The following is a 16,553-nucleotide window of genomic DNA, read 5'->3' as shown; positions in this document are numbered from 1 at the left end:
TGATTGCAAGCAATCTGACCCAACTCTGGACTTTGAGTGTACAAAGAAAATTCAATAAGTGAGCTTACCAAGACATATTTTAAATTACTTAACAGATTTTTGTTAAAAAAAGGAATGCCATACTTGGCAATTTCAGCTATAAAGAATGTCTTTAAATATACCTATTATTTTTCTCATATATTGTACAAGAGGGAGGGGAAGAATTTTTGTTTTAAGAACGGAAACTTCTTACAAATATATGAATGATAGTTTAAATATAACTTTAGGGACAGCCTGAAAGTGAGCAATTCTTAAAACATGGTTGTGGATTTTTGATTACATATAGATACTAAGAAAGGACAATATTGATTGAAAAATATGCAGGGAAGATTGCTACAATGTGAAACAGTGGACATTTATTCATTTTATATAGAAAACAAGACAGATGAAGGAATTTTATATTTTGCTGGACTTTTTTTTTCAATTTACTAGTTTTGTCATAATAAACATCCCTTTTCAGAAAAAAAAAAACAAACAAAAAAACCAAAAAAAAAAAAAAACCCAGAAGTCAGAACCAGAGCACTACAGTTAGTTAGATATGGTTTCAAATCCTAGCCCACCGTTTGACAACAGTGATCACTTCCTGAGAAATATATTTAACTTTTCAGTCCTTGCATCTATAAAATTAAGACAAATTAAGTACTTACTGGGCTGTAGCAAGGAATGTCATGTACCATGTGCTTGGCATTTTTCTGACCATATTATATGTAATCCACTGAAGTTTCACAAAAGTCCTGTGAGGTAGGAGCTAGTATAATTCCTCCTTCTCAGATAAGAAAAATGTAACATTCCCCAATTATAGAATAAGTGATGTATGAGATTCGAACCCACGCTTGTTTCCAGCATCTAAGCAATTAGTCCCTATGCTACAATAATGAGTATTCAGTATGGTATCCAGAATGTAGTGAATGGTCCATAATTGTTAGCATTGGATGCTATCACTGGCAAGTCTTTAGAGGCTCGTAAATAATACCCTGGTTCATTTCCTGAATTCAGAATCAATTAAAAGGTAGACATAAACATTAGATAGAGATCAGAATACTACTGACAACCTGATTGGAAACCTTGGCTTTAGAACTGCAGCAAAGTAAGTGTGATAATATCATATTCCTGAATTAATTAATTAATTAATATCATATTCCTGAACTCTATTAAAGTACCCCTGAAAGGGACAGTCTTCTCCCACACAGCAGAGAGGAAAGCAGAGTGCATCTGTTCAGGTAGTCTCTGAAAAAGAGAGGGCCAGTAGTTCTCTGCCATAACATGGCTCCTTTTGTCAACTCTCCATTCAGTTAAAACTATCATCTTCTCCTGACGGGTGAGTAAGAGGTGGGAAGCAAGACCTCAGCCATTCTGTATCCACTGGAAATGGAAGGTCAGGATTCCTCCTCAACTGTTGTTTGTACTCTTAACACTGTTACTGCTGTTGTTATCTTCATTATAATTTGTCAACAAGTGGCAGACATACTAAAATTCAAGGGTACCTCTTTTGCTCCTCAGCTCCTGAGCTGAGATCTGCTAAGAAGGAAATGACATTGACCCTGTCTTAAGTATAGACCACACACGCCCCCAGAGATTTGCTGAGACACTGGCCCAGCTGAAAGAAGAACTGTGCTCCAAGGAATGGCTGCCTTTGGTTGCCTTAAAGAAGGCAGGAGCACTACCTTTATAGGACTGCAGATTCCAGGTGTGGTGAGAGAGGAGTCTTGCCCCACCTAGAAGCAGAGGAAGGAAAAGAGGAGTGATAATATTTTTTCTAGATGCCTCACTAAACTCCCATCTTTGAGCTCAGGTAAGATTATATATTTCAGAATGCATTTTTAGAAGACATCTTCTTCATTAACAGAGGAAATGTTCTATTAACACAGCTGTCCTTGGAAGTGCCTTAAGTCCGAGTGAGATGTCCTTTCCATAGAGTTGATTCTTATCTATTTCCTCAAAAGGCATTTACACAAAAGTCTGAAGATGAATATATTCATAACTGCCACATTTTGCTCCAAAAATGACATTTTCACAGAAACTCCCACAGGGACCAGAAAGAGAGAAGCCCAGGAAATTAGCCATAGTAGTGCTAGATGATGCCATTATAATGAGGGTGTGAACCGAGAGGTGATCTGATCCCTGTGTCTATAGTAGTTGAAATAATAAGCCACTTAGCGAGAGAGCATGTCAGTGGTATACTTGAAAGCCTAACTCTGGTAGCTTTACAAACCCCAAATTTAATGCTGCTTTATCTATTGAAAGCCTTGCCCTATAGTTGTCAAAACAATTGGTTATCCTTTAAAACAACTATTTGCAGATGCATTTAGTTAAAGCCATCTGAGATGGAACTAATAGTGCATTAAGCCCCATGGAAAAAAAAAAAATCATCATGATGCTGCTATGTGTTGCTTCCAACCGGTAAAAGCAGTGGAATTTAGTCTGTGAGTCCTCAAGGAAAGAATACGGTGTGGATTGTGGACTCTGTGAAGAGCCAGAGGCTAAAAATGTAGTCAACCCACTCTTAGTCCTCATCTCCATCCTTATGAGAAGGCTCAAAACAGCACAATGGTTTGGCTTGGTCCCAGAGAGGTAAAAGCCGCCAAAAGGTTGTATTTACTTATTTGAAACAGTAAATCTTATCATGGTACTAAGGACTTGAATTTTCCATTTAGTCTGAGAGCACTAAATAGTTTCCTGATCAGTAACAGCTTTAAATTAAATGAAAAGAGAATAAAAAAAGCACAGGGAGCCATAGTTATTTTTTTCCCCTCCATTATACTTTTCATGGATGCATAACAATTATCGTCATTCCTTGTTTAACTCCTGCCCTTCACGAGGTCCCTGTGTCCTGTGGTAGAGAAGGAATGTGAGGCAGGAGGACTCCCAGCCCTTCTTCACTCCTACTGAAGTCACCCAAGAGCTACAGGACTCTTTGCAAACCATGGGATTCTTCTTCATTGTCAAATACGGAGGCATTGATCTATACTGAGTCTACTTCTTGAGGAAAAAATAAGAGTTATTTAAATATCCTATGAAGTAATTGCTGCCCTTCCTCCTTCCCCCCCGCCTCAACTAGAACCTCTTCCCTTTCTCTTTCTTTCCAAACATCAATAAAATATATCCCTCTTCTCTTTCTTCTCACATCAATACTCTATCCACACTTTCGAAGCCAAACTATAGCTACCATTTTGCGACGTCCTTCATCTGCCCGTCTTGAATTCATTTCTCTTTCTTTTCTGTTTATGTAGTCCCTGACTGCATCTGCTCATGAACCTGCTATTATTCTGTTTTGATTTGGCTTTCTTTTCCCTCTAGATTTTATTTTCCTTGTTTTAATAATTTATTGCTCATTGTTGCCAGATTTCTTATCCATTTTGGTAAACAATTGGGATTTATAGTGCTCGAGGCTTAATAAATAACAGCATGTCTTTTCTAAAACTTTTTTTTTTCAAAACCCTCCTCTACTCCCGTCCCCCTATTAGATATCTTGCAAGTATTTTGAACAAATTGCAGGTAATGCGATAGATATTATCATTAAAAAAAGTCTTAATGCTCTTTTGTCCTTATAAGTATAAAAATATTAGAATATTTTATTATTTGTTTTTCCATGGATAAACTCCTTGGGTAACTTTATGCATTCACAGCTGAATTTATCATTTCCAAAAAAAAAAAAAAAAAAGAGAGAGAAAGAGAGAGAGGGATGGTAATTTACTTGAGAGGAAGAATCAACTTCATTTAAAACGAAAAGTTATATGCCATAATTTTTTCCTTCTGTCACCAGGGTCCACATGTTACTATAGAGATAGACTGTAAGAAGTTAAGTAATTTGGCAAAGATTACATGCTATTCTGTGATGGAGCTGAGAATAAACCCCCCCAGGACTGGGACCCACTATGCCAGGAACTTACCTTGACCTAGCTACTACATGTAATTTCATGTCATATGTAAAACCTGCATAGGCATTAGATCAGGATTCTGATGCACTGTAAATGTTCAGTAAATGTGGAAAAAAAAAAAACTCATCAATTTTAGAAAGGTAGAACCTAACTTTATAGAGATTAGTTGAATATATGATGACAGCTAGTAAAGAGAGAATGAACAGAATGACTTTTCCTAAGTCCATACCAATATGGAAGAGCTCCCAAGGCGAAAGAACAATGGCCTTTTGAATAATGTCTTAGAAACTCCTAAAAACTCCCACCTACCCCATCTGACATGTGAAAATGCATTTTTTCAGGAGAAGAAATTTAATGCTGTCAAGATATAGTCTACAAATTTTATTTTTGCAGTTGCTCTTGAACAGTTTTTCCTTTAAGAATTTATTGTGGATTTGTATATGATCCACCATACAAATAATTTAGAAATATGTAAATATTGTTCCAATTTTAAAAGTATTGTTTACTGGATATCTGCAAAAAAAAAAATGAGTATTTTTGCATGTCTGATTCTAAGTGTTAAAAGTGTTAAAATTGTAAATGAGGACTTGTACCACTCTCTGGGCTCTCTGGGCTCTCTGATATCACAGAGATGATCATAAAGCATACAGATCCTTAAGCAATTAGTCTGGCCCTTGCACACTTTCTGAAATCCATTTGTTCATTTGGACAACTGAGATTGCTTTCTCTCTCTCTCTCTCTCTCTCTCTCTCTCTCTCTCTCTCTCTCTCTGTCTTTCTCTAGTACTTACTCTACCTGGAAAAACAAGGTAGATGTCACAGGGTTGTTTGAAGTAGTACAACAGACAGATACACAGCAGATAAGGTCAGAACACCTAATCAAAAGGATTTGAGAATAGTAAACTTCCAGTGCCTTCTTCTGAGAATACTATGGAAGGATAGAGCTGGTCTTCTAGGAACAGGACAATGGACCAGAACTGATGAAGTGTGAATCTATGTGTCAGATAAAGTAAGTTAACTATAGTCACCTGAAACCAGGAGAGGGCAGTGGATAGAGAGGGGGAGCAGACTGACAATCTGAAAGGCAAAGAAGAGGAACTCTAGAGGGGTTGGACTGAGTAAAGATGAAATAGAGATGTTACCTAAGAATCTGTCAGTTCACCCCTCACGGATGAACTCAACTTCTAAATCTGCAAAAGGCAATGGTCCAGAAATCTTCCCTGCAAAGCTCCAGGGGAACATGTTTAGAAAAAGCCTTCACTATGAAACTGAGCATTGAAAAGGTTCTCTCTTTCTTGATTTAAGAAATCTAGTGTGAAAGTGGAGATGAAGTAGAGATTTTGGAGAATGTCTGTTTTGGACACATTCTTGGCACCAAATATATTTTATCAGCAGGCTGAGTTTTGAATATTAAGAATGTATTTTTCCCTTATTGATTTCTGTAGCAGAATGGAAACTATTTTCCAAATTACTCCATTTACATTAAAAAATATATATTTTAGAGTAGTTTTAGGTTTACAGCAAAATTGAGAAGTAGGTACACAGGTTTCCCTTATATACCCTCTATCCCTATACACGTATAGCCTCATCCATTATCAAAATCACTCACTAAAATGATACATTTTTTCATGAAAGATGATCCTACATTAATGCATCATGATTGCCTATGTTCTATAGTTTACCTTAGGATTCACTCTTGGTGGTATACATTCTGTGGGTTTGAAAAAATGCTAGTGACATGTATCTATCATTATAATACCATAGAGAGTATTATCACTGCCCTAAAAAATCTTGTGTTCACTGCCTATTTGTCTCTCCACCAACCCCCCAAACCACAGATCATTTTATGTCTCCATAGATTTGCCTTTTCAAGAATGTAATATTGTTAGAAGAATACAGTATTCAATTTTCATAACATTCCTTTCGCCTATGGGCTTTTTAACGTCATTTCTCTCCACAAGGTATTTCTACTTAACTTTACCTAGCATATTTTGCCAACATTCAAGTCAAAATCTTCCCCTTCAATGGAAGTAGGCCTCCCTCCTTATCTTCTCTGAGCACTCCCTGTTTACAGTTTCTTCTGGTTTTATGTTACACACTAGAGTTTGTTATCTGTTAGTGCATTTCAATAATTCCATAACACCAATTTTTACTTCTCAGCTAGACTATGAGCTATTCAAAGGCAACAGTCAGTATCTCACAGTTCTCTTTTACCTTTCATAGTATTTATCTTGGCACTAGGTGAATAAACAATGTTTCAGAAATAATTGTTGGTTGATTGAGAATCTTCCCTGAATAATGTAAAAGACTTTATCAATGAGAGCTTAAATTACTTATTCTCTCTGGAAAACACTGCAGATTAAAGATGAAAATACTCCTACTCTATGCACTGAGAGCTTGCCTTCTCTCTAATTATTATAAATCATAGCCTGAACATTTAAACTATTCAAGATTTCATTTTTTCCCCTAACTTCCTCCAGCATGAAATCCAATCAAGCATATGCTAGCTGCTGTTTCTATACTCGCCTCCAAGCATCCATTGTAACATATATGCTAATTGTGATTATTTTTAATGATTTCTTCAAGTTGTTTTTAATACAAAGTTGCTTTAGTATGAGTCATTTTTAATACAAAGCTCTAGGTAAGCATGGCATATCCCATTATTTGTAATTGCGTCTGTTATTTTTGCCACCAGCTTCCAAAAACAATTAAACCCACTCCTGATGGGTAATCAGACAGCATCGACCTATTGCAGCAATCTACAGAGAATGGTCCTCTCCTTTAACCTTGTCCTGATTCCAGCTGCCCTCTTCTCTGACAACTGGAAAATACAAAACTCTTTGTGATGTTTTTATCTCTTGCCTCCCACTGGAATGTGAACTCCATGTTCCCCTTTCTCCATGGCGCTATCATCTTGGCATTAGGCCATTGGAGGAACGCCCAACCCCTTCCCAACCAGGTATCTTTATGTAAAGCCTGACTACAGGGTTAATTTGTTTTATCCACTGTGATATCTTACTTAATTCTGATGTTGTTTGGGCCACCTGATTTCTTCCTCAAAGTAAGAAATTTCTTGTTGCCCAAGCTGTAGCTCTAAATATACATTTTGGAGCGTTTTAGCCTTTGAGTCTAGGATGAGCTTTGAGTTCCTCTGATACTTTGTCCCTCTAACTATGAATTTGTCTGAAAGGCTTCCTGGAGGGTTAAAATCATCTGCCATTAACTGAGACGTTTTGCCTACGACCTCTGTTTTTTCTCCGTTAACCTCATATGCTGAACAATATCTTTTGCCCCTGGATATCTCTTATTTCCCAGGTTGATCCACATTTTATTAAAACTCAGGATTTGAAAATTCTTTTTGGGACTGTAATTATTTCTACATGATTGTTTCTCTATTCCCAGTGTAGGTCACACTTCTTATCTCTTATTGGAGTTATCTGAATAAACTCTATTTTGCTATTTAGACCTTTGAATGGAATATGCCTTCCCTTATTAATTTCTAGATGTAGCATCAGTATTAAGGAAATTCATGGTTACTTAATGTGGAGCTTAGATTTCTGACAACTTCAGACTTCTGGACAGAGCAATGAGCTGTGATATTAGGCATACGCCCTGTAGAATTTTCAAATATCTTAGTGGCATCACTCTTAGATCATGCAATGCCAGTTATGTCAAACCACCAAGAAAGTTTTATTTGTCCAGCAGATTGTTTGTTTTTTAATTTTTAATGTTTATTTATTTTTGAGAGAGAGAGAGAGAGAAAGAGAGAGAGACAGAGCACAAGCAGGGGAGGAGTAGAGAGAGAGGGAGACACAGAATCCGAAACAGGCTCCAAGCTCTGAGCTGTCAGCACAGAGCCCAACGCGGGGCTCGAACTCACAAACCTGAGATCATGACCCGAGCCGAAGTCGGATGCTCAACTGACTGAGCCACCCAGGTGCCCCCAGCAGATTGGGTTTAAGAATGCAATAAAATATTTAATATGTTTAAAAAATATTTCCATTGCAAATTATTACAGAATCTTAGATTTTTTTTTATTGCCAAACAAAAGCTACTCTTCTTTAGTCTCTACTTTTGGACAAGTACTTAACATATATCGTCTCATTAAATCCACCCAACAAGGTAGATGTTATTTTCCTGAGTTCACAAATGAGGGAATGATGGCTCTGAGAAGAATAAATATATGTCCTTCTTGTCTGCTCAGAAAGTTAATGTCTTTGTATAGGTACCTAAAATCCTTAGGAGAAGATTATCCAGGTAATGTCTTAATGTACCCTGTGAGATTTTTCTCTTTAAATTTCTAGTTTTTTTTTTAAATTCCTTTTTCAGAACTATTTAGCAGTTAGACCACTTTTCATAACGGAGAATTTTGTCCTCTAAGAAGAAATAAAAGGCCCTGTCTGGTTGGTGCTAATAGTTCTCTCCAACCTCTAAGAACCGAATAGGATAGTAAAGATAATGGTGTGGGGAGGAGCAGTGTTCTCTTAGTGTGGTTCCTCTTTTGAGAACGCTCTAACTTCATTATGGACCTTTGAGCTGTGTTTCATTTCTTAATGATATTGGGTACATGAGGTGTCAAGAGCTCAAGTTTTCTATAGTTAATCAAAGCCCACTTATTGAAATGTGTGTGTGTGTGTGTGTGTGTGTGTGTATGTGTGTGTGTGTGTGTATATATGGAGTGTGTGTGTATATATATATGGAGAGAGAGAGAGAGAGAAACTGAGAAAGAGGGAGAGAGAAACTTACTCTTGACTTCTATAACTAATACATTGCCTATTAAAGTCAATACTTTGACATTTAGAGTATTTCTCTTATACAATCTGATTTGATAAGAAGTTATTCTGGAAAAAAAAAAGAAATATGACATATGAATCCACCAATTGAGAGAAATATACGTAGTTGACCGTTGAGCAACATGGGTTTGAACTGCACAGGTCCACTTATACACAGATATTTTTGGATAAAGACAGTACAGTACTTTAAATGTATTCTCTTTTCCTTGTAATTTTCTTTAGCTAACTTTATTGTAAGAATACAGTGTATAATTTATACATGTGTATACCATACAAAGTATGTGTTAATCAACTATATAATTGATCAGGTCAATAGTAGGCAATTAGTAGTTAAGCTTTTAGGTAATCAAAACTGCTTTAGAAAACTTGCCATTGTAAATTCTTTCTTTGCCCCTTGAAGATGTAAATCTTCTCTCAGCCGCTTGCAAGTTTACAACCCAGGAAAAGTGTTTCTCAAGGACCTAGGAACTATTTCTTTGAAATGTGAACACAAGGAGTTAGTACTCCATCTCCGTCTCTGCATGCCAGAAGCCTAACTTCGATGGGCACCAATTAGCAAACACAGATGACATAATTACAGAGAAAAACAGTTGCAAACTCATGAATAACTCAATATACTAGACATATCCGATTGGTCAAACTCTTGCCCACAATCTCCAGTACTTTTCTACTAACTCACCCCAGCGCTTAAAAACCTTCCCCCTTTTCTATCAGCAAAGCTAAGTATTTATGCTTGAACTGTTCTCTACCTCCTATTGCTGGTGATTAGTGGTATCAGAATAAAATCAACGTCTGTCTGCTCATCTGGTCCTGAGTGATTTTTCTTTAACAATACCCGTAACTGCCTGCCAATATTTATGCCTTAAGAGTGCTTTTGCATGATGAAAAAAGTAGAATGCTGCTTTTTTGCAACTGGTTTAAAAAGAAAGCCTATCTTATTTTGGAGAACCTGCAACCTTTATATTGCATTTAAATCACATTTGTATGTGGGTGGGGTGGGGGATGCGTTTATATGTATATGTGAATGTGTTTGTGTTTCTAAACAGAACCTGGGTGCTAGAAAAATTGCTGGAAAGTTATTTTTTGCTTTTCTTTCCTTTGGGGTCATTTCACCATATCCTTCATCTCTCTGCTCTGAGAACATATTTGAGAAAAGCCAGTTCCATTCCAACACTAGAGCATCTGCTCACAGCCACTTAATCATCTCAGTGAGGCAGAAATCTTCTTTCTGGTCCTGGCTGTCAAGAGGTGAAGCAAAAGCTGATGTGAAGACCTTCTCCACATACTAGAATATTATCTGACTCCTTGGAGAGGCTTCTGTACATGCAGGCAAGACCTTTCCCAACTTTCCACCATAAAGGAGGAAGAAAAAATATCCCACCAAAGACTTAGACCTTAAAATGCCTTTAGGGGCCATAGCTGGGTCTTCCCATGAATAAAGGGAAACTCTCTGGTGCAAAAGCTAATTTTAGTTTGTCAGGGCACAGAGAGAAGGGGATGAGATGTCTGAATAGAGTGGCTCTCCTAGCAAATACAGGAGAGGTCTTATTTGACCATCTGGAAGATAAGTTTTCTGTTGACTTCAGAGAAAGTAAAATTGTCCATTTGATATGTATTGAAAAGTATTTTCTTCAGCTTTTTGCTTTCCCTTTGATAAACTGGAGAATTTCCCCAGGTTGCTCAATTGTACTGTGGAGATTAAATATAGAATCTAACCTTGTAAATGGGGTAGAATCTGAGGCTCCTGATGGGTCTCACAGGGAAGACACTATTTGGGGGCTTTCCTGAAACAGAGTGCTTGCAAATAAGTCACTCCATTTGAAGGAATGAAAGTAGATTGTCAGGGAAGCCAGTCTTTTCCTTAATCAAATTGATATTAACAGCCTGCTACGGTATGATGGCAACAGAGGGAAAGAAATGTGGAGTATACTCTGCCTTTTCATGGAAAGTGTCAGAAACCCCTGCTGTTTGCATAAGTGACCACGGATCTACTTCAAAATCCTAGCATGCAGGGTAGCAGAGATTATGTAGGTGAATTCCTCCTGTCAGCTAAACTATTTTGTGTCTCAGGTTCACCTTTAAGCCAGTCCACTTGTGGTCCATTTCTTCTGTTATTTGATTTAAAGTTGAGGGCGCAGATAAAATCAGTTTAGAGAGGAAGTTGACAATCTGGTAAATAGCTCTCGCTTTTCTCTTTTAGGCCATAGAAGAGATACCAAGGATTAAAGCTTCTCCAGGAAATAAATTTTCTGATTTTATCTCAGATGGTCTTGAATATTCAAAATTGCCAACCAGATAGAAAGGACTACATCCTCTCAGGGAGACTCAGGGAGGACTGCCCTCTCCACCTGCCTGAGATTCTCAGCAGCAGAACCCAAGCTTCTCCAACCTGGGTGGCAGTGAGGCTCAGTGGGTAAAGGGAAGCCAGTGCATGCTGCTTTTTGTCTCTCTGCTCACAGAAATCCCAGAGGGGTCTTATCTCCTTTCATGGAAAAATCTATCTAGTGGGAGGAGTTGAACTGAGTAGAAAAGATAAAACTTTATATGTTGATGAGGCGGTATAAGGATAGAATGAGCAAAAGACTGGTTCTTGCATATTGTTTCTTTAATTAAATAGCATGATGCTCTTTTCTGGACCTCATTATTCTAATAATTGACCTGTTTTATACATTTTTATGAGTTTTTTTGGCACAGATTATCCTACTGTATAAATTTAATTTTTTCTTAAGTCCCCCCTTACATAATGCAATCTAAACTAGTTTGATTCCATTAGTAAATTAACTAATTCAAGCACTGATAATTTTTAGAAATTATTAGGAGTACTGCATGCCAGTCACTCTGCTGGGTAGTATAAGGTAGGACCTCAGACAACTTTTTCTACACTAAATTCTTAAGTGTTTTTTTGTTGTTGTAATTCTTAACTTTGAAATTGTATTATTCATACTTCATGGCTTTCCAACTCAGTTTTAATTTCTGAGCAGTTAACATTTGATCCCTTTACTAAATTTCCAATGACACCTAAAACAAGGTAAAGCATACGGTAGATGCTCAGTTAATTCCTTTTGACTGATTGTCCCTTTTGGTCAACTTTGAGAGTTTTTTCCTTATGTTGAAATACCAATAACTGTTTTTGTATCTCCAGAGTATTTCTTTCTATGCTCTCTTCCCATTCAACCTGAGGTCTGATCATGGCTTAATATAGCAAAGAGGTCAAAGTAGTCCTACCTGGCAATTTTGAGAAAGCCTGGCAGAAAGCAAGATACTTGAGCAGATCTGAGCTGAAATCAGGAGAGAAGATGCACAAATGGCAGTACAAGCAGGTGGACAATATCATCTTGGCCACATGTCCTTCTTCCTTGCCCCACCTTGATAAGTGGCAACCCTGGAATCATTCTTTGATTCTCCATATTCATTCTTACTCTGTGGACAGCACTTTAGTAAGTCATCATCACATATCCCTGACCAACCTTTGAACAACAACATGCTGGTTTAAACTACCATTCCTCACCTAGTCTCCTTCCTGCTCTCTTTGCTTCCATTCTTACTTCCTCTTTAGGCTTTTCTCCATATGGCAGCCAGTGGATTTTTGAAATATAAACCATTGTATGTAATTTCTGCACTTAAAGATCTTCTGGAAGAAGACCACAGTTAATAGAAGATTTCTACTCTGGAACAGGAAGCAAGGAAGCCCTACCTGAATTGGCTCTTGTCCATTGCACAACCTTGTCTCCCAACCTTCTCCCACCTCTTCCCCTCCAGCCATGTTGTCTTCCTGCTCTTTCTTGAGCACACCAATCTTATATATGATGGCTTTTCTGGTTGATATTTCTTTTGCCCCAGATGCTTTACCTCTAGATTTTCAAATGGCTCTAATGCTCACTTTATTTAGTTCTCTGCTCAATTTTTTACCTTCTCTGATAGGCCTTATTTCTTCACACATTTGAATATAATCCCAGTCATTCTCTTTCTTTTTGTCCTGCTGCTTTCTAAATTTGTCTATAACCCTTATCATTACCTGAAATTATATTTTTATTTGTTTATTAGCATTTTCTCTCCTAGAATGTAAAGTAAGTGGAGGGGTTTTTTTTGTTTTTTGTTTTGTTTTTGTTTTTGTTTTTACCACCCATGAGTAAGACTGGCACACAGTATATAATAAATAAGATTTACTGAATGAATGAATAAAGTAATGAATGCTGTAGCCATTTCTGAGAGCAGATGCTCATTGCTTGTACAATGGAATTGATTTGCTCAATGCCATTTCTATTTGCTGAACTTGATCTGGTATTAATGATTTTTTAGAATTGAGCTCTTCTTTGAGCCATCACTGGATTAGGCACGGGGACCAATGTCACTCAAGTCAGGACAGAAGTAATGAAATTGCTAAATCACAAAGTAGAAAATCAGTTGTCTGATACAGTTGTTTCAGTTTACAAATAACAAAGTGAAGATCCATAAAGAATAATAGCTAGAAATACTTGTATATTGGTTGTCAAGAATTTTTATGTATATTAAATTATTTTATCTTTACCTCTAAGGTAGGTATTAGCATATTTTATGTTTTGGGTAAGGAATGGGTAAGGAATGAAGGCTTAGACACAGTTACCACACACCCCTCAGTTTTCATTAGAGCATGGATTCAGACCCAGGTCTCATGATGCCCACTTAAGTAATGTTTAATGTTTTAATATCTGAGTGGGGGGTGCAAAATGTTTTACTCTTAGAAAATGGCTTTGCATATAAATTTTAACTGGTTCCACTAATTGCTAACTGAATAAATTACTTGTATTTTAAGAACCTTAGTTTTTACATATGTACCCTTATGAGTACTATATTATCACAGCTATCTTCTTCCTAGAGAAAAAAAAATTCCACAGACATCTAGGGATCCAAGGGATTCTCTTATCCTTATTACCTGGTGAAATATAAATATGATTTTTCTGATCTGAATTTTGAGTTCATTTCTTTCAGAGTGCTATGGTAGTTAATGGAAGATATATTTCATCAGTTTTGGCAAGAGCCAACCTCTGTAACTGGAATCAGAAGCCTAGTGAATCATTCAACATACTTTATTTACAATGTAACCACTGAAGAGAAAATGGAAGCTTGTCATTTTCCTTTTAAAGCCTTGCACATTGCTAAGTTTTCCATGGGCTTGCTGTTCATATATAACTTTTAAAGTGAAAATACTATTTGTGTGAAGAGGTAATCAAGGTAGACAGCAGCAGTCACTGCAGTAATTTGGGATGCTAGTAATTCTTAAGCTAAAAGGAATGCTTTGATGATTCAACAGGATACCTCTAATTTACATTTATTGTCATCTTTCATTTGCTTTCCTATTTTGGAAATATTTAGCAACTATGTTGATCAAACTGTGTTGGATTCCTATGGTGAAATGATCTATCTTAAAATTTGTGATCCAAGAGGAAGCTAGAAGGAATTGGTATTTTGATTTCACAGAGTTTGGAAAACTTCATTGTTCATCTACTGGAGGCTTTTATTATTTCATTATTGTAGGGAACACATGGAACAGACTGTTTTGTACATTTTTTCTGAGAGTCTTGATCAATGAAGCAAACCTAAAACAGTTTTCTAAAAGCAATAGTCACATACAATTAAGTGAAGAAATCAGTTGGTCCATGACTCTTCTGTCCTTATTAGAAGAATATGTTTGACCTGGAAAGTGAAATAAAAAGGGAAGTTTATTTAATGTTGCTTCATAATGCAGAATCTCTCAGCTCTATTTGAAGTATGATTAGATGTGTCTTTGGTTCAACTGTCACAACCTTGTATACCCTAGAAGCAAGTTGGAACAGAACTTTCAACCATACAACAATGATATGAAATGTATGATTCTCAGATTTATGCTTCTAGAATATTATCCTTTGATTGATATCTGAATTTTATAAAGTGGAAGATACTCAAAATAAACCACTGAAAGTATTACTGCATAACCATAATCTAGATGAAGGTTGTTTTTTTTTTTTTTTTATCAGCTCTCCTGAAATGATGGGAAACCATTATCAATAGGCCAATTGTTTGTTTCTGAAATCATCAAGGTAAAAAGTTCAGCTTGGCTCATGGAATGAATAAGTCATGGGAATAAAAGAAACAACGCAGGGAATATAGTCAATGATACTATAATAACAACGGATGGGACCAAAAGGTAGCTACACTTGTGGTGACCAAGCATGATGTGTAAATGTGTTGAATCACTAAGTTGTACAGCTAAAAATAATGCAACATTGTGTATCAACTATACTCAAAATAAGAATGAATAAATAAATAAAATTCAGCTTGGAAAAGAACCAACAGACCTGTCCATATGCCAGAATCCCGTGAGAAAATGGCCCGAAGGAGGGAAATGTATTTTGAAACTTTTAGGCAATAAGATGCACCAAAATCAGGTTCCAACAGGACATTCTAGAAACTTCAAAGGACAAAGAGAGTAAACAAGTGTAGTGATGTGGTGCAAATAGTAAATTTCAGTGGGGGAAACAAAGGACTTTTTTAAAATGTTTATTTATTTGAGAGACAGAGAGAGACAGAGCACGAGCAGGGGAGGGGCAGAGAGAGACACACGCACACAGAATCCAAAGCAAACTCCAGGCTCTGAGCTGTCAGCACAGAGCCTGACATGGGGCTCCAACTCACGAACCGCAAGATCATGGCCTGAGCTGAAGTCAGATGCTCAACTGACTAAGCCACCCAGGAATCCCAGGATTTTTTTTTTAAATTGGCATTTGTCAGTTGGTCTTGCCAGTACTGCCAACCAGACTGAGCAGAAAAAAAAAATCAGTTTTATCTGTGATGATTTGGGGCTTTCTAAAGTTCTTGGAGGTAGACCACACTAAGAAAATTCAGTCAACTCAGTTGCTCTCAAAACATAGATCTCTGCATCTCTGCATCATCCAGCTTTGCTGGGCTAGACTATTAATTCTGATTCCCATGAAAACTTTTTGGCTTAGGAGACGACATTTGTGTCACTAAGGCAGCAATGAATTCAGGGACTCTCTTTCATCAAAGTGTAACACTGAGGGTAAATTATAATTTTCAGGACTTGGCCCTTAACAGAAACCAACCTGCAAGCAAACTGAAATGCAAACTCTTGAAATGTTATTTAAGGCACCTTAAATTCCCTAGGGATCCACAGGTTAGGAGATCCCCAGATGTAGCACTCAAGGATTCCACAAATACAGTCTCCGTACAGAGACATGTCTGCATACCTGGTATGTGGTTAAAGAATGGCAGGAGGCCAAAGGTCACAGTGTCATAGGCCCTTGTTCTCACTAGCCATGCTGCAGAGCTTCAGGTCCAGCTGTTTTCCTTTCCTGCTAATTTGTATGGTTGCTTTTAGATAGTGGTGATTTTTCTGTGTATTAAGCATTGAGTAAATCATTTCTACAACACTCTCCTTCCCTTCCTTGTTTATTTACCACAGAGATTGCAAAGCTCAGTGACATTTGACTCTGCTCTTTTGACGACTGGATCATGGAATGCAGAAGGCATGTATGTATCATTACGTGCACCTCTGAGTGATGGGCCATGGCATCATGTCACATCATGGGGTGAGCCTCTCTCATCATATCACATCATATCTCGTCATGCTTGACATAGACACACAGCTCAATTCTGAGTATCTAGAAGTAACCAGGAAGTAAGGCTTCACAGCAATCTGAGCTGTGCTTTCAGAAATAGAAAATAAAGAAGATTGACTTTTCTATTTTCTGTTTTCTACCACTGCAGATACAATGACCCCTGTTGGAAGTTGTGCATATAAATATATTCACATCTCAGTGAAAAACAAAGCATCTGTATAAGACAGGAGTTTTCTCTATGTATTTTCC

General features: G+C 37.1%; 1 long non-coding RNA gene across 1 annotated transcript in view; it reads left to right on the top strand.

Moving 5' to 3' along the window:
• The window catches only part of LOC132661519 (uncharacterized), a 334,276-nt gene extending 318,060 nt beyond the window's left edge, over window positions 1–16,216 (top strand). Inside the window, exon 3 of the long non-coding RNA XR_009602264.1 lies at window positions 16,148–16,216. This is a non-coding gene — a long non-coding RNA (uncharacterized LOC132661519). The remainder of the gene's footprint in view (window positions 1–16,147) is intronic.
• Window positions 16,217–16,553: the final 337 nt, after the last annotated feature.

This window comes from Panthera onca, chromosome A3 (assembly GCF_046562875.1).
Source record: "Panthera onca isolate mPanOnc1 chromosome A3, mPanOnc1 haplotype 2, whole genome shotgun sequence".
NCBI classification, from domain to species: Eukaryota; Metazoa; Chordata; class Mammalia; order Carnivora; family Felidae; genus Panthera; species Panthera onca.
Note: the sequence above shows the minus strand (reverse complement) of the source record. Positions and strands in the feature narration are given on the sequence as shown.